The following is a 19,281-nucleotide window of genomic DNA, read 5'->3' on the forward strand; positions in this document are numbered from 1 at the left end:
ATCAACAGCTGTGAAAGGAAGGAGCCCAAACTGACTTAGAGGAAGTAGAAGAACAGCCAGGAAAGCCCAACAAACATGGCTGAAAACTCTGGGCTGAGAACTCCTTGACCCCTGACTCCTACCTCTGACCCCTGCCCCGTCTCTAGATCCCTCTCTCCCATCACCCCATGCAGGCAGCTCCAGTGGAATCTCAGGCCAATCAGCTCAGGAAATGAGGCACACCTGAGGATCTGACTATAGAAACCCCATCAGTTCAGTTCAGTTCAGTCGCTCACTCGTGACCGACTCTTTGCGACCCCATGAATCACAGCACGCCAGGCCTCCCTGTCCATCACCAACTCCCGGAGTTCACTCAAACTCATGTCCATCGAGTCGGTGATGCCATCCAGCCATCTCATTCTCTGTCGTCCCCGTCTCCTCCCGCCCCCAATCCCTCCCAGCATCAGAGTCTTTCCCAGTGAGTCAACTCATCGCATGAGGTGGCCAAAGTATTGGAGTTTCAGCTTTAGCATCAGTCCTTCCAATGAACACCCAGGATCGATCTCCTTCAGAATGGACTGGTTGGATCTCCTTGCAGTCCAAGGGACTCTCAAGAGTCTTCTCCAACACCATAGTTCAAAAGCATCAATTCTTCGGCGATCAGCTTTCTTCACAGTCCAACTCTCACATCCATTCATGACTACTGGAAAAACCATAGCCTTGACTAGACGGACCTTGGTTGGCAAAGTAATGTCTCTGCTTTTTAATATACTGTCTAGGTTGGTCATAACTTTCCTTCCAAGGAGTAGGTGTCTTTTAATTTCATGGCTGCAATCAGCATCTGCAGTGATTTTGGAGCCCCAAAAAATAAAGTCTGACACTGTTTCCACTGTTTTTCCATCTATTTCCCATGAAGTGATGGGACCAGATGCCATGATCTTAGTTTTCTGAATGTTGAGCTTCAAGCCAACTTTTTCACTCTCCTCTTTCACTTTCATCAAGAGGCCTTTGAGTTCCTCTTCACTTTCTGCCATAAGGGTAGTGTCATCTGCATATCTGAGGTTATTGATATTTCTCCCAGCAATCTTGATTCCAGCTTGTGCTTCCTCCAGCCCAGCATTCCTCATGATGTACTCTGCATATAAGTTAAATAAGCAGTGTGGCAATATACAGCCTTGACATACTCCTCTTCCTATTTGGAACCAGTCTGTTGTTCCATGTCCAGTTCTAACTGTTGCTTCCTTCCTGACCTGCATACAGGTTTCTCAAGAGGCAGGTCAGGTGGTCTGGTATTCCCATCTCTTGAAGAATTTTCCACAGTTTATTGTGATCCACACAGTCAAAGGCTTTGGCATAGTCAATAAAGCAGAAATAGATGTTTTTCTGGAACTCTCTTGATTTTTCCATGATGCAGCGGATGTTGGCAATTTGATCTTTGGTTCCTCTGCCTTTTTAAAACCAGCTTGAAGATCTGGAAGTTCACGGATCACATATTACTGAAGCCTGGCTTGGAGAATTTTGAGCATGACTTTACTAGTGTGTGAGATGAGTGCAATTGTGCAGTAGTTTGAGCATTCTTTGGCACAACTTTAGTCCATTAAAAATGACTGCAGACTGCTAACCTCCACAGCTATAAGAGGGTAAATGCATTTTATTTTCAGTCACAAAATTTGTGGTAGTTTATGGCAGTGGTGCCATGTACTCATTCGTCTGACTCTTTGCAACCTCGTGGATGGTAGCCTGCCAGGATCCTCTGTCCATGGGATTTCCCAGTCAAGAATACTAGAGAGGGTTGCCATTCCCTGGAAAAGAGAATCTTTTGAACCCAGGGATCAAACCCAAGTCTCTAGCGTCTCCTGGGATACAGGAGACCATTGGAGAGTACTTTGCCAGAATGGGTTTGAAAAATAATTGCCATCCTTTCTTTTCAAGAATACATTGCAATATTTGGAAGAGTCTTTTTTTTAAATTAATTTATATTGAAGTTTCTTTGCAGAGTTGTCTTAGTTTCTCTTGTATAGCAAAATGAATCAGCCACACTCATACACATTTCTGCTGTCTTCTGGACATCCTTCACATTCAGCTCACCACACTGCACTAAGTAGAGTTCCCTGTGCTGTACAGTATGTTTTTATTATCTATTTTGTACAAACTATCAATAACGTATATATGTCAATCCCGATCTCCTAATACCTCCCAACCATCCCTTTTGCTCTGTTATCAATACATTTGTTCTCTAAGTCTATGCCTCTATTTCTGCTTTGCAAATAGGATTCAGTTCAGTTCAGTTCAGTCGCTCAGTCGTGTCCGACTCTCCGTGACCCCATGAATCACAGCACGCCAGGCCTCCCTGTCCATCACCAACACCCGGAGTTCACTCAAACTCATGTCCACAGAGTTGGTGATGCCATCCAGCCATCTCATTCTTAATTGTCCCCTTCTCCTCCCGCCCCCAATCCTTCCCAGCATCAGAGTCTTTTCCAATGAGTCAACTCGTTGCATGAGGTGGCCAAAGTACTGCAGTTTCAGCTTTAGCATCACCTATACCATTTTTCTAGATTCCACATTTATGACTTAATATATGGTATTTGTTTTTTCTGACTTATATTACTCTGTATGACACTCTAGGTCCATCCACATCTCTACAAATGATCAAATTTTGTTTCTTGTTATGGAGGAGCTCACCCTTATGACAGAAAGTGAAGAAGAACTAAAGAGCCTCTTGAGGAAAGTGAAAGAAGAGAGTGAAAACACTGGCTTAAAACTCAACATTCAAAAACAAAGATCATGGCATCCGGTCCCATCACTTCATGGCAAATAGGTGGGGAAATAACGGAAACAGTGGCAGACTTTATTTTCTTGAGCTCAAAAATCACTGCAGATATGAAATTAAAAGATGCTTGCTCCTTAGAAGAAAAGCTACGACCAACCTAGAGAGCATAATAAAAAGCAGAGACATCACTTTGCCAACAAAGGTCCGTTTAGTCAAAGCTATGGTTTTTCCAGTGGTCATATATGGATGTGAGCATTGGACCATAAAGAAAGATGAGCACCAAAGAACTGATGTTCTTCAACTGTGATATTGGAGAAGACTCTTGAGAGTCCCTCAGACTGCAAGGAGATCAAACTGGTCCATCCTAAAGGAAATCAGCCCTGAATATTCATTGGAAGGACTAATGCTGAAGCTGAAGCTCCGATACATTGGCCACCCTTTGCAAAGAGCCAACTCATTGGAAAAGACCCTGATGCTGGGAAAGATTGAAGGCAGGAGGAGAAGGGGACAACAGAGGATGAGTATATATATATATATATATATATATATACTGAACTGAGTGTATATACATATATATATATGTATATAATTGAATATTCAGTTGAGTCACTCAATTGTGTCCAACATTTTGTGACCCCATGGACTGCAGCAAGCCAGGTTTCCCTGTCCTTCACCAACTCTCAGAACTTACTCAAACTCATGTTCATCGAGTCAGTGATGCCATCCAACCATATACTACATCTTCTTTATCCATTCTTCTGCTGAAGGACATTTATGTTGCTTCATGTACTGGCTATTGTAAATAGTGCTTCTGTGAACACTGAGTTGCATGTATCTTTTGGAATTATGGTTTTCTCGGGGTATATGCTCAATGTCACTAGCTATTAGAGAAATACAAATCATAACTGAAATGAGTTATCACCTCACACCAGTCAGAAAGGCCATCATCAGAAAGTCTGTAAACAATAAATGCTAAACAGAGTGTGGGGAAAAGGGAACCCTATGTGCCTCCCGGGTGGTTCAGTGGTAAAGAATCTCCCTGCCGATGCTGGAGACGTGGGTTCAATCCTTGGGTCGGGAAGGTCACCTGGAAAAGGAAATGGCAATCCAATTCAGTACTCTTGCCTGCAAAATCCCATGGATAGAGGAGCTTGGCGGGCACTATAGTACATGGAGTCACAAAGAATCAGATACAGTTTAATGACCAAACAACATCATGTACTATTGGTGGGAGTGGAAACTGATACAGTCACTATGGAAAACTACTGAGGTTCCTTTAAAAACTAAAAATAGAACTACTGTATGATTCAGTAATTCCCCTACTGAAAGGATCTTAAAAATTACATATAAAGAAAATAAGATTTTTGTACCTGGGTGTACTTAATCTATTTTTTAATCTCCTAAAATAGCATACTTCTACTTTCTTTGTATGATTTCTTTTTAAGATAAATATGATTTGAACGTATTTGTGTGTGTGGTTTTTAAAAAATTTTTTTAATTGAAGGTTGAAATTTACCTTTTAGGCTTTGGATTTATAAATCATGTCATGCCAAGTAAATATTCTTCCTGTAATGTTGATGTATGAAAAAGCAATGGATGAACTCCATGCAAATAATGTTTACAACTCTAAAAATAGTGTAAAATTAGGTAAATTAAACAGAAATATTCCTACTACATATCGTCAAAGACCTGAGCAAATTCAATGTGAGTTGAAGGAAGAGGGCTGCCAGGCGTAAAGGGGAGAGTGTGAGGTTCCTAAAGATGAGAATGGGACACAGGGTGGGATAAGGTCTTAGAAAAATAGAAGAAAAAAAGGAAGGGGGTTAACAGACATAAAAGAAATGAAGTTTTCCAGGGACATCTGGTAAAAGGCCCACGTAACTTATCTCTGACTCCAGTCTATTCCCCACCTTGTCACCAGGTAACATATAAGTTCACTCCTGTCATTCCCCTGCTTAAAATGCTCTAAAAAGTGTTAGGTTGAAATAAAACAGAAGAGCCACACTCCATAATCTCAATGGCCTGCAAAGCCCTGGAGGACTGAAAGCGAGCCTGTTTGTTTAGCCTTATCACCAGCATCCCAATCAGGTAAGACTCTGCATTGTTCCTAAGACATCCCATTGTCTCTCATGCCTCAGGGCCTTTGTGAATACTGTTCCCTCCGCCTGTTTGTCCTCATCAATTATAGTTTCATTCCATCCTAAATACCATCTCAGTGAAGTTTCTGCTAGAAGAGTTAATCCATCTTGGGTGTTGAGCATCCATCCATTGCATTCTTGGCAAGGATGCCAAGAACACAAAAACTCTGACTGCTCTTTACCCTGGTTAGTTCTCAGCTTTGTGCTTACAGAGAGCAGTCTTGAGGGCTGATGCAGCATCTTGCTTGCTGCTCACTGTAAAAATGGTAAATTCCATAAGTTCAGGGTTCCTCTCCTGTAACACACTTGGCATGTGCAAGCATTCATCTAGCCCCACCCGCATGCCCCATGGGATTTGGGAGGCAAGGGGTTCTGATGTCAATATCATGCTAGTGCTGGTCACTGTGCTGTATTAATAGTCATTTGTCTGCCTCCTAGAAATCGTGTATCTTCTCCCAGTATCTATGAAACATTATCAGTCTAGCCTGTTAACTTCCAAGTAGGGTTGTTGTTTAGTCACTAAGTCATGTCCAACTCTTTTGCAATCCCATGGACTATAGCCCACCAGGTTCCTCTGTCCATGGGATTCCTGGGCAAGAATACTGGAGTGGGTTGCCATTTCCTTTCCCAGAGGATCTTCCAGACCCTGGGATCAAACCCAAGCCTCCTGCATTGGCAGGCAGATTCTTTACTACTGAGCCACCAGGGAAGCCCCTCCAAGTAGGGCAAAATCCCATATTCTTCACAGACCTTGATAGTTTCCCTTCTCTCCAGACAAGGTCTGTGGCCTCTTCTATCTGTGATCCCACAATATTTGCACAAATAAAATATTATTACAGGAGGGCACGGTTTATGGCACATGGGAGATGTTAAAATAAAACGTGTCAAATAAATAACTATTTTCAGTTTAGTAAAGGTCTGTGCTCTGAGAATTGCTTCACTGTGCCCTAATACTGGGCCTATTTAAATAACATAGACAAAGGGAGACTGTTCTTTCATTGTCTAAGGCGAAAGTGAAAGTCGCTCAGTTGTGTCTGACTCTTTGTGACCTCCATGGACTATACAGACCATGGAATTCTCCAGGCCAGAATACTGGAGTGAGTAGACATTCCCTTCTCCAGGGAATCTTCCCAACCCAGGGATCGAACCCAGGTCTCCTACATTGCAGGTGGATTCTTTACCAACTGAGCCACAAGGCAAGTGTTGCTGAAATGACTGGTGCTCTGAAAACCTTGGAGAAGAGTGACAGTGTTCAGTTCAGTTCAGTTCAGTTCAGTCGCTCAGTTGTGTCCGACTCTCCGCGACCCCATGAAGCACAGCACGCCAGGCCTCCCTATCCATCACCAACTCCCGGAGTTCACTCAAACTCATGTCCACAGAGTCGGTGATGCCATCCAGCCATGACAGTGTTAGGTTCTTTCAATCTTGCTTCAGGTTTCTCCGGTGGCTCAGATGATAAAGAATCTGCCTGCAATGCAGGAGATGCAGGTTTGATCCCTGCATCAGGAAGATCTCCTGGAGAAGGAAATGGCAATCCACTCTAGTATTCTTGCCTGGGAAATCTCATGGACAAAGGAGCTGACTGGCAGTGGTCCATGAGGTTGCAAAGAGTGGGACATGACTAAGTAACCAACACAAACATACAATCTTGATCATGTCAATTACATTTAGCCAGCATGACCCTGTTAACAATTCCGAGGCTGAAAAAAAATCCATTTGAAAGCATACTTTTTCTAGTCCATAGTATACGTTTTCTGTCCTTAAGAATTGAAGGTTGAGTCTACATTTCAACATTTTGAATGATTTTTTTTTCTGAATGTTGTAAACTGGTGGGAATAAAAACTCTCATTAATTATTGAATTTTTTCCCAGTGATTGTATCATGTTTTTGCAGCCAGAAGGCATAGCAGTATATTAATAAGCTGAAAAAAATAAATGCATTAATAGAGTCTTACTTGGTTTTGAGATCATGAAGAGAAACTGAAAAAAATGCAAAGTAACAAACAGAAGCAGCTGTTAGAAAGCCCCAGTAGTGGGGATATCATGAAATAATAAGCATCTCTAGCCAAAGGCAACAGGTTGGTGTGCCAGGTGGAAGCCAGAGTCACCTCACTAATGGATGGTACAAGAAATACTTCCTCCTGCCCAAGAGGTAGGGAATAATGTACTCTCTTCACTTCAAAACTAGTTGAACGCTTGTATTTAAATTAACTAAAGTCAAAGACTCTCATGTTTGATATCAGATTTATGTTGATGAAATACCCAACTGATTTTTGAGATAGCATTTGCACAAGGCCACCTCATGTGGCAAGTTGACTCACTGGAAAAGACTCTGATGCTGGGAGGGATTGGGGGCAGGAGGAGAAGGGGATGACAGAGAATGAGATGGCTGGATAGCATCACCGACTCGATGGACACGAGTTTGAGTGAACTCCGGGAGTTGATGATAGACGACAGGGAGGCCTGGCGTGCTGTGATTCATGGGGTCGCAAAGAGTCAGACACGACTGAGCGACTGAACTGAACTGAACTGAACTGAGGGACTTTCCTGGTGGCTCAGATGGTGAAGAATCTGCCTGCAGTGCAGGAGACTTGGGTTTGATCCCTGGGTCAGGAAGATCCCCTGGAGAGGGAAATGGCAACCCACTCTAGTATTCTTGCCAGAATTCCGGGGACAGAGGAGCCTGGCAGGCTATAGTCCATGGGGTCACAAAGAGTCAGACATGACTGAGTGACTAACACATACATGTACAGGGCTGAGTTCCTGCTGGAAATGAACCTTTTGTTAAATGCAGGAAGTAGATTCCATCCCTCAGTCCCTGATGGCATGGTGACCCATGATGTCACCCCAAGGTTACAGCACTATATGTCGGTGTTCCAAGCAGCACCGTTCACCTCACACCCTGGCTCCTGAGCTCGATTTAGGTAGAAAGTTGAATAAGAAAAGGATGTTTAGCCAAAACAGTCCAAAATTTGGAATGGCTTGAGAGAACATTGTACATTTTATTCAGTCTTAATCTACCTTCCTTATTTTTTCCAACATTTGAAAGAAGGAAACAGGAGCCATGAAAATACCATTAATCAAAACAACACGAAAAGAGAGGGAGGATGAGTCTTTTAATAATTGGAGGAAAGGATATCTTCATAATTTTGGCACCTATGCTGTACTCCCCTTACTAAGGATGAAACCAGAATCTGTATCTTGGGGCTCTGGGAGGAGGGTAGATAACTCCTATGAGCTTTATTCAGGATTCAGTCCTGCCTCCACTACTGATACAGCTCAGTTCAGTCCAGTCACTCATTTGTGTCTGACTCTTAGAGACCCCATGGATTGCAGCACTCCAGGCTGCCCTATCCATCACCAACTCCTGGAGCTTGCTCAAACTCATGTCCATCAAGTCGGTGATGACATCCAACCATCTCATCCTCTGTCATCCCCTTCTCCTCCTGCCTTCAATTTTTCCCAGCATCAGGGTCTTTTCCAATGAGTCAGTTCCTCGAATCAGGTGGCCAAAGTACTGGAGCTTCAACTTCAGCATTAGTCCTTCCAGTGAATATTCAGAACTGATTTCCTTTAGGATTGACTGGTTGGATCTCCTTGCAGCCCAAGGGACTCTCAAGAGTCTTCTCCAACACCACAATTCAAAAACATCAATTCTTCAGAGCTCAACTTTCTTTATGCTCCAGCCCTCACATCCATACATGACTACTGGAAAAAACCATAGCTTTGACTAGACAGACCTTTGTCGGCAAAGTAATGTCTCTGCTTTTTAATATGCTGTCTAGGTTTATCATAGCTTTTCCTCCAAGGAGAAAGTGAAGAAAGAAGCAAAGAAGAAGAAAGGGCAAAGGTGAAAAGGAAAGATAGAGCCATCTGAATGCAGAGTTCCAATGAATAGCAAGGAGAGATGAGAGCCTTCCTCAGTGATCAATGTGAAAAAATAGAGGAAAACAGTAGAATGGAAAAGACTAGAGATATGTACAAGAAAATTGGAGATACCAAGGGAACATTTCATGCAAAGATGGGCACAATAAATGACAGAAGCAGTATGGACCTAACAGAAGCAGAAGATATTTAAGAAAAGGTGGCAAGAACACACAGAAGAAGTGCTGACCCAGAGGAGTGGGAAATGCAGAAATGACCTAGGCGTGTGCTCTATTTCGGCCATTGGCAATGGCACCCACCTATGTTTTTTTTTCAATAATGTGTTTATTTATTTATTTTGGGCTATGCTGGGTCTTCATTGCTGCTCTTAGGTTTTCTCTAGTTGTGGTGAGTGGGGTCTACTCTTCCTTGTGGTGTGTGGGCTTCTCATTGCAATGGCCTCTCTTGTGGAGCACAGGCTCTAGGCTCAAGGGCTTCAGTAGCTGCAGCTCATGGACTCTAGGGCACAGGCCCAGGAGTTGTAGTGCATGGGCTTTGTTGCTCTGCGGTATGTGGAATCTTCTAAGACCAGGGAATCAAATCCATGTACCCTGTGTTGGCAGGCAGATTCTTATCCACTGCACCATCAGGGAAGTCCCATCTCCCCTTTTTACCACAAAGCTGGAACAGCAAGGTACCTTCTCCTTCAAAGCTTCATGTGCCAATTATAACTCTCACTCCCCCAATAACCTTCATGATAGCTCAGGGACCAGGAAAATGAAATTGTGTTAAACCATTAGCCTTGAATAATTAGATCATTCATTTAGAGAACTCTAGATTCAGTAGTGGATGAGAAATGGGAAATGCTGTTGAAAACAAAAACAGTTCAGGAAAAAAGGAAAACTCGCCAGTCTCAATACTTCCCTCCCCTATTCATCTTCCCTATTCTATAAGGCAGAGGGGGGTCCTTTACCTCCACTCCAAATTCCTATCACTTTGCGGGATCCCACTGACAGCTCCAACAGGGAAGATGGCTGTGATCCCAGACTGTCAAGGATGTATGTTTTGACATGTTCTGTGCTGCAATCCGGAGAAGGCAATGGCAACCCACTCCAGTACTCTTGCCTGGAAAATCCCACGGGCGGAGGAGCCTGGTAGGCTGCAGTCCATGGGGTCGCTAAGAGTCAGACATGACTGAGCAACTTCACTTTCACTTTTCACTTTCATGCTTTGGAGAAGGAAATGGCAACCCACTCCAGTGTTCTTGCCTGGAGAATCCCAGGGACGGCAGAGCCTGGTGGGCTGCCGTCTATGGGGTCGCACAGAGTTGGACACGACTGAAGCGGCTTAGCAGCAGCAGCTGTCCTGCAATCTGATCTAGTGGTCTGAAGACCAATGCCATCATCCCCAGCAACATCCTGTGTGCTTGGGTAATAAGATGAGGATCACTAACAAAGACATCACAGGCATCCCAAGGAAATCTCGAGCTACCAACTCTGGTCTATGCATCCTAAGAAAAGTCTCTCTTACCAGTCATTCAGGGTGGTGCTTATATCCACTAGTTGTGGGTTTGGGTTATTCTGGGCTAACCCAGATAAAGCCTTCTGGGGGTTTCACTTCTATCCTTTCAAATTGGGGAAATAACTAACAAGGGAAAGCTGTTTTTAACTTCATTTGTAGTAAGAAAAGTAATATAACAGGACTCAAAAATGAGGGTCACCTACTTTCCGCTCTGCTTAAAGTTTGCCTAGTAGGGCTGGTACTTTCCCGGGTTCTCTACAGCAGTATCTGTACATGCCCCACCCGAGGGTGGAAAGGTGGGGGGTCACAGAAACAGCCTTACATACATGTTTCTCAGGAGAAGTCGATTTACTAGAATTCCTAATCTTGGTTAATTTGTGTGTGCTGTGCTCAATCATGTCCATCTCTTTGCAACCCTATTGCCTGTAGACTGCCAGACTCCTCTATCCATGGGATTCTCCAGGCAAGAATACTGGAGTGGGCTGCCATTTCCTTATCCAGGGAATCTTTCTGACCCAGGGGTCGAACCCTCGTCTCTTGCATCTCCTCCCTGGGCAGGCAGATTCTTTGCCACTGTACCACGTGGGAAGCCCCTTGACCAATTCATAAGTACCATTTAAAACTCAATTACCCTGAGCCACATTTCTCATGTAATACCAAATAACTGTTATCCCTGATCATCATATTTATGTTAATGGCACCAATATTCTTTTGTTCATCCAGGCATAAAGTATCAGATCACCTCTGACTCCTCTTCATGAGGCCCCTTCCCTACCCAATCAATTGTCAAATCCCCTGGTGGTAGTAGTTGAGTCTCTCAGTCATGTTCAGCTCTTTGCGACCCCACAGACTGTAGCCTGCCAGGCTCCTCTGTCCATGGAATTTCCCAGGCAAGAATACTGGAGTGGGTTGCCATTTCCTCCTCCAGGGGATCTTCCCAACCCAGGGTTCAAACCCATGTCTCCTGCATTGCATGCAGAATCTTTACCACTGACCCACAAGCAAAGCCCCATCAAGTCCCCTGATTCCTTAATAAAATAGTCTTCCCTTCTATTAATACCCTAGTTCTGATCCTATCTGGCTTTAAATGGTCTCCCAGCTCCAGGCCTTTCCTACCTCCATTTGGCAAATGGCAGTTTGATTAATCTGCCCATTTTATCATTTTGGTTTTAGGACCCATGTGTTTAAAAAAGTTCTTCGGGATTTTTTTTTTTTTTAAGATTTATTTATTTATTTTTGGCTGCTCTGGGGATTCATTGCTGCATGCAGGCTTTCTCTAGTTGCAGCAAGAGGGGCTAGTTGCAGTGGGAGGGCTTCTCATTGCTCTGGCTTCTCTTGTTGTTGGAGCACAGGCGCTAGGGCACTCAGGCTCAGTAGTTGCCTCACAGGTTTAGTTGCTCCTCTGCATGTGGGTTCTTCCCCAAACAGGGATTGAACCATTGTCTCTTACACTGCAAAGCAGATTCTTAACCACTGAGCCACCAGGAAAGCCCCAGGACTTTCTATTTTCTGCAGCAAGGTTTTTCATCTGGTAACACACAGCACTTTGTCCCTGTTTGTTGCACGCTTTGCAAACATCCTGCCACCTTTTGACTAATAAAGTAAATGTTGGTTTCCCCAGCATTCAAACTTTTAACAGCAGTTTCTGTCAAACAGAATGCTGATCTGAGCAATTTGGGGGCTGTGTTACCTAGAGGATCACTTGAGCGGGAGGAAAGAGGCTTGAAGTAACATCAGGAATATGCCAAGGGAATGATCTTGGGCTTCCTGGAACTTGTGATATCATCAGGTGTTTAAGATGCACCATCTGAGAGTAAATAGTTATGTTCTTATTTTTTCTGTACTCGTTCATTAAGACCCAGTTACAACGGCATCTCCTCTCTGGTGTTTTCTCTGACTCTACCCATGAGAGGTGATTGCTCCTAAATTCTTCACACGGCTCTTCATGACAACATGTAAATTAATACCTTCACTTTTTGTAATCAGTTCAGTTCAGTCACTCGGTCATGTCCAACTCTTTGCAACCCCATGGACTGCAACACGCCAGGCTTCCCTGTCCACCACCAACTCCCAGAGCTTGCTCAAATTCATGTCAGTGAGGCCATCCAGCCATCTCATCCTCTGTTGTCCCCTTCTTCTCCTGCCTTCAATCTTTCCCAGCATCAGGGTCTTTACCTATGAGTCAGCTCTTCGAATCAGGTGGCCAAAGTATTGGAGCTTCAGCTTCAGCAGCAGTCCTTCCCATGAATATTCAGGATTCATATCTTTGATTGACTGGTTGGATCTCCTTGCAGTCCAAGGGACTCTCAAGAGCTTTCTCCAACACCACAGTTCAAAAGCATCTGTTCTTCGGTGCTCAGCTTTCTCTATGGTCCAACTCTCACATCCATACATGACCACTGGGAAAACCATAGCTTTGACTAGATAGACCTTTGTTGGCAAACTGCTATCTCTGCTTTTTATTATGTTATCTAGGTTGGTCATAACTTTTCTTCCAAGGAACAAGCGTCTTTTAATTTTGTGACTGCAGTCACAATCTGCAGTGATTTTGGAGTCCAAGAAAATAAAGTATGTCACTGTTTCTGTTGTTTCCTCATCTATTTGTTATGAAGTAATGGGACCGGATGCCATGATCTTTGTTTTTTGATTGTTGAGTTTTAAGCCAGCTTTTTCACTCTCCTCTTTCACTTTCATCAAGAGGCTCTTCAGTTCTTCACTTTCTGCCATAAGGTTCGTGTCATCTGCATATGAGGTTATTGATATTTCTCCTGGCAGTCTTGGATTCCAGCTTGTGCCTCATCCAGGCTGGCATTTCTCATGATGTACTCTGCATAAGTTAAATAAGTAGGGTAACAGTATACGCCTTGACGTACTCCTTTCATCAACAGGTAATCAGCGCACTCTGCTATCTCCAAGGCATCAAAGGTTGTGTCTGAGATACTGAGAGGTTTGCTTCATTCATCTTTGAGCTCTCAACTCTTGAGCTATTACAAGCCCTCAATAAATGTTTGTAGGACTGTTTCTCCTGAGATTTCATAGGCCATCTATAACCTGTTGCTAACTGATATTTTGAAAATCATTTCCCACCACTCTGCTTACATGTGCTTTATACTCAAACCCAGTCAGACCTCTTGCTGTTCCTGAAACATGACTTCTTTCCCACCTCTACAAATGCACTCATGTGATTCAAAGGATTCTTACACTTGGGATGCCCATCCTCTCTCCCTGAAAGCCTCCCACAATATTCTGCCCATCCCAAACAACCTCACTCAAATCCAAGTTCTCCCAAGAAGCCATCCCACATGCCCAAACTGAGCACTTTCTCTGGCTTCCATATTTTGATTACATGGTTTTCAGGACACTTAAAACAACCTGCTCTGGATCATAGTCACTTGAATATCTTTTTACCTTCCTTACGAGGTTACAATCTCGTTGAAGTAGGAAAAATGCCTTATTAGCTTTTGTTTTCTCAATGATCTGAATAAACTTACTTATAAAACCAAAAAAGACTCACAAATTTGCAGAACAAACTTAGAGTTACCAGGGGGGAAGTGTGGGGGAAAATGATAGACTGGAAGTTTAGGATGGACAGATACACCCTGCTATATTTAAAATAGATAGCCAACAAGGAAGTCTGTTGGAAGTCTATAGCATAAGGAAGTCTGCTCAATATTCTGTAATAACCTAACTGGGAAAAGAATTTGAAAAAGAATACATATATGTATATGTATGACTGAATCACTTTGCCGTACAACTGAAACAAGTACAACATCATTAATTAAATATGCTCCAATACAAAATAAAATTATTTTAAATTTTGTACATTAGCACCGATGCAACATTTTGCCAACAGAAGGTAGTTTTTAAAATGCATGAATGAATGAAGTGATCATTTGTGCAGTGCCTCATACGATCCACTGTATTCTATTTATATCTGCCATCATACAATTAAGCTGTGGTTTATGTAATAGGAGCCACTGCAACATTTCCTGAGCACATTATGCACTTGTTATCATGGGAAGCAAATTCTTGTATCATATTCTCAACACTATTGCAGGCCTGTTTCTTTAGTAAGATAAATTTTTTAAACTCTACACAGGATGAAGATGTTAACAAACCTTATCGTGGTAATCATTTCACAATATGTATGTGCATCAACTCACCATGCTGTACAACTTAAACTTACATGTTATATGTCAATAGTACCTCAGTAAAGCTGAAAAACCTACACAGATGTTCTCCTCTTACTCTGGAATGTGAAAAATCATAATTTATAGCACAGGTAAGAGTTATGACAAGTCCTAATACAAGTGAATTCCTTCCTTTCCACCTGCAGGCAAAGTTGATTTCTCTCTTTACTTCAGTTCACATAACTATTATAGCAATAATTTCTATTGTTTTGTAATTATATGTTTCTACATTATCTCATCTGCTAAATTTTGAGCTTCGCAAGCCCAAGAATCACGTTTTATCTATCTAGATCTATTGATCAATCTATAATAATCAATCTGCCTATATGAATATATGTATATATTTTCTTTATATACTTATATATAAACATATGCATTTATATACTTAATATTTATATAAATGTATAAATTTATAAATAATATAAATTTACATAACTAATTTGACTGGCAATACTTTCCATTTGACAAATATCAACATTACTAAAATAATGAAAGGACATTTTAAAGTCAGTACTTTTTATCACTAGCAATTTGTTTTCAGAACTACTAAAAGGAGAAATAACTTAAAGCAAGGCTATTAAGATCCATTGCCCCTGAATAGTAATTGAAAATGAATACAAAACTCCTATGAAGTAATAAAAAAAAGCCAAAACTCAATTATGATTCAATTTTTAAAATTTATTTATTTTTAATTGGAGGGTAATTGTTTTACAATATTGTGTTGGTTTCTGCCATACATCAACATGAATAAGCCATAGGTATACATATGTGTCCCTTCTCTCTTGAACCTCCCTTCCACCTCCCACCCTATCCAACCCCTCTTGGTTATTACAGAGCTTCAGTTTGAGTTCCCTGAGTCATACAGCAAATTCCCATTGGCTATTTTACATATGGTAGTGTATATGTTTCCATGCTATTTATCACGATTTAAATTTGACAGGACTTTCTAGTTTAATAGTATTGGTCCATAATTTGATATTATTTAGCCACTGGGGTAATAACGATCTTCCATTGCAGTTAGAAAAATGTTTCCCAATCTTAGTTAATGAAAAGACCCCTTTTTAAATATCAGACTCATGCACTTGCCCTAATTTTTGCTTGTTGCTGCTCAGTCACTCAGTCATGTCCTACTCTTTGTGACCCCATGGACTGCAGCACGCCAGGTTTCTTTGTCCTTCACCATCTCCAGGAGCTTGCTCAAACTCATATTCATTGAGTCAGTGATGCCATCCAGCCATCTCATCCTCTGTCATCCCCTTCTCCTCCTGCCTTCAATCTTTCCCAGCATCAAGGTTTTTTCTAGTGAGTCGGTCCTTCGTATAAGGTGGCCAAAGTATTTGAGTTCAGCTTCAGGATCAGTCCCTCCAATGAATATTCAGGATTGTTTTCCTTTAGGATTGATTGGTTGGATCTCCTTGCAGTCCAAGGGACTCTCAAGAGTCTTCTCCAACACCATAGTTCAAAAGCATCAGTTCTTCAGAGCCCAGCCTTCTTTATGGTCCAACTCTCACATCCATACAGGACTACTGGAAAAACCATAGCTTCGATTATATGGACCTTTGTTGGCAAAGTAATGTCTCTGCTTTTTAATATGCTGTCCAGGTTTGTCATGGCATTTCTTCCAAGGAGCAAGCATCTTTTAATTTTATGGCTGCAGTCACCATTTGCAGTGATTTTGGAGTCCAAGAAAATAAAGGCTGTCACTGTTTCCATTGTTCCCCCATCTATTTGCCATGAAGTGATTCATTTTCTGAATGTTGAGTTTTAAGCCAGCTTTTCACTTTCCTCTTTCACCTTCGTCAAGAGGCGCTTTAGTTCCTCTTCACTTTCTGCCATAAGGGTGGTATCATCTGCATATCTGAGGTTATTGATATTTCTCCCGGCAATCTTGATTCCAGCTTGTGCTTCTTCCAGCCCAGCATTTCACATGACATACTCTGCATATAAGTTAAATAAGCAGGGTGACAATATACAACCTTGACGTACTCCTTTTCCTATTTGGAACCAGTCTGTTGTTCCATGTCCAGTTCTAACTATTGCTTCTTGACCTGCATACAGATTTTTCAGAAGGCAGGTCGGGTGATCTGGTATTCCCATCCCTTTAAGAATTTTCCACAGTTTGCTGTGATCCACACAGCCAAAGGTTTTAGTGTAGTCAATGAAACAGAAATAGATGTCTTAACTGGACATTACATGAATTCAAAATACATGTCCAAATCATTTCAGATGGCCCTTTATTATTTTTTTCTAATGTTTACTTATTATGGCTGTGCTGGGTCTTTGTTGCTTGTGGACTTTTTCTGTAGTTGCAGCAAGAGGGGTCTATTCTCTAGTTGCAGTGCACAAGCTTCTTACTGCAGTGGCTTATCTTGTTGCAGAGCACAGCTCTAGGGCATGTGGGCTTCAGTAGCTGGTGCTCCCAGGTTCTTGAGCATAGGCTCAATGGTTGTGGCACACTGGCTTTGTTGCTCCAAGGCATGTGGGATCTTCCTGGATCAGGGATTGAACTCATGTCGCCTGCATTGGCAGGTGGATTCTTTACCACTGAGCCACCAGGGAAGCCCTGCCCTTTACCTTTGACTCGTTTTGTATGGAATAGAAGTCACAACAAGAAAAAAAAAAAGAGAAAAGAAAAAAAATAGCTTTCTCATCCCTTGTGGCAGCATGGTGAGAAGTGCAGGATCTAACAATGTTGGCAAACTTATGCTCTGTCCACACTTTTTTGATTTCAACAAGTACTTCTTTGAGAGAAGACCAGCCTGTTTTAACTGTACACAAAGTAATAGCAGATCCTCTTTCTTCTGTCCTTCACATGTGGCAAAGTTCAATGGAAATAGCTGACAACTCTCAACCTTTTTTTATTTAGGGTGAACATTTTATTAATAAACACAATGTAACTTTTAGAAAGGTGATACAGGATTAAAGAATGCATTGTTGATTTTGTTTCCACTATTATATATAAGATCTATCATCTTATAGAAATCTCTTGACTCTGTTCAAGTTTCTGTTTTCCCTTCCTCGAAAATCTCTTGTGAGTTCCACCATCTGTTTTCATTTATTTTTCAGTTGGAGTATAACTGCTTTACAATGTTGGGTCAGTTTCTGCTATAGGACAATGTGAATCAGCGAGAAGTATACATATATCCCTTCCCTCTGGAGCCTCCCTGATCTTTAACTTACATTGCGTGCTCAGTCACTTCATTAGAGTCCAGCTCTTTGCAATTCCATGGACTGTAACCCACCAGGCTCCTCTGTCCAGGGAATTCTCCAGGCAAAAATACTGGAGTGGGTTGTCATGACCTCCTCCAGGAGATCTTCCCAACCCAGGGATTGAACCCGCAACTCCTGTGTCTCCTGCCTTGTATGCAGATTCTTTACCCACTGAGCCACCTGGGAAGCCCTAATTTATTTTATCCAGGACAAAATAAATATGTCCACTTCAGACAGGCTGGCCTCCTTCACACCAACAATTGTCTCTGAAATTCTACAGGTCATCCAGGTTCAATGACAGACAGAAAAAAAAAAGCTTCATGATCTGCAAATTCTCAGAATCATCTCCTCTTTCTCCTTCTGTTGGCAAACCACAAAGAAATTAGGAGTAGAGGCCAGGAGTCTCTGGTTCCAGACAAGTCCCAACTCCTCTGAAGAGAGAAACCCTACCTGTTGGAGCTGACAGGAGGGCAGCATATTGAAAATCTAGAGTGTCACTACAGTGAAATGGGCTTGATTATCTGGTAACACAGAAACAGGCTCTAGAGGTAATCTCTAAAATATTTTGATCACCAGCCCAGCCACTGGAATGGAAATTTAGTCTCATAAGCAGATCTTTGAAGCACCATTCTGGTCATTGTTTTCTGTTTTTATTTTGTTTTAATATGACTTAGATCGGACAGGCTGAGTGACTTCACTTTCACTTTTCACTTTCACACATTGGAGAAGGAAATGGCAACCCACTCCAGTGTTCTTGCCTGGAGAATCCCAGGGATGGGGGAGCCTGGTGGGCTTCCGTCTATGGGGTCACACAGAGTCGGACACGACTGAAGTGACAGCAGCAGCAGCAGCAGCAGATCAAAGACCACCTCTCTATAAAGCTTTCTCTGATCTTTCTTGTCAAAATTCATTGCCCTCTCCACTTTATATCCATAAATGTACCTCTACTGAATATGCTTCATTATATTTTATGTTGTGATTAGTTGTTTAAAATGTTTCATATTGCTGATCTCTTGAGAGCAACCATTAATTTTAATCACATTTTTACCCCTTAAGTTCTGTGCTGGTGCTTACAAATAGCAAGTATTCAATGCATGGTTGTTGATTGGAGTATCAACCTGCTAGGTTGATATTTAGGTTTATAACAACTATAAGAATAGTGAGTCTGTGTCACGTGATCTTCAAAACTATGTGGCAGGTTTTCCGTGGTGGCTCAGTGGTAAAGAATCCTCCAGCCAATGCAGGAGTCATGGTTTCGATCTCCGATCTGGGAAAACCCCACATGCCTTGGAGCAACTAAGCCCCTGCAACGCAACTACAGAGCCTGTGCCCTAGAACCTGGGAACCACAACTTTTGAGCCCTCACACTACAACTACTGAAGGTGGAGCACCCTGGAGCCCATGCTCTGCAACAAGAGAAGCCACAGCAATGAGAAGGCTGTGCACCACAACTGGAAAGTAGCCCCTGCTCAGTACAACTAGAGAAAGCCCTGGCAGCAACAAAGACCCAGCACAGACAAAAATGAAAACACTACATGGCAGTTAAGAAGTTCAGGCTTTCACAATAATGGACAGGGACATCTTTGGAAACATTTTATCCACGATGT

Source organism: Moschus berezovskii, chromosome 16 (assembly GCF_049115385.1).
Source record: "Moschus berezovskii isolate FMDL1 chromosome 16, NW_MosBer_1.0, whole genome shotgun sequence".
Classification (NCBI taxonomy): domain Eukaryota; kingdom Metazoa; phylum Chordata; class Mammalia; order Artiodactyla; family Moschidae; genus Moschus; species Moschus berezovskii.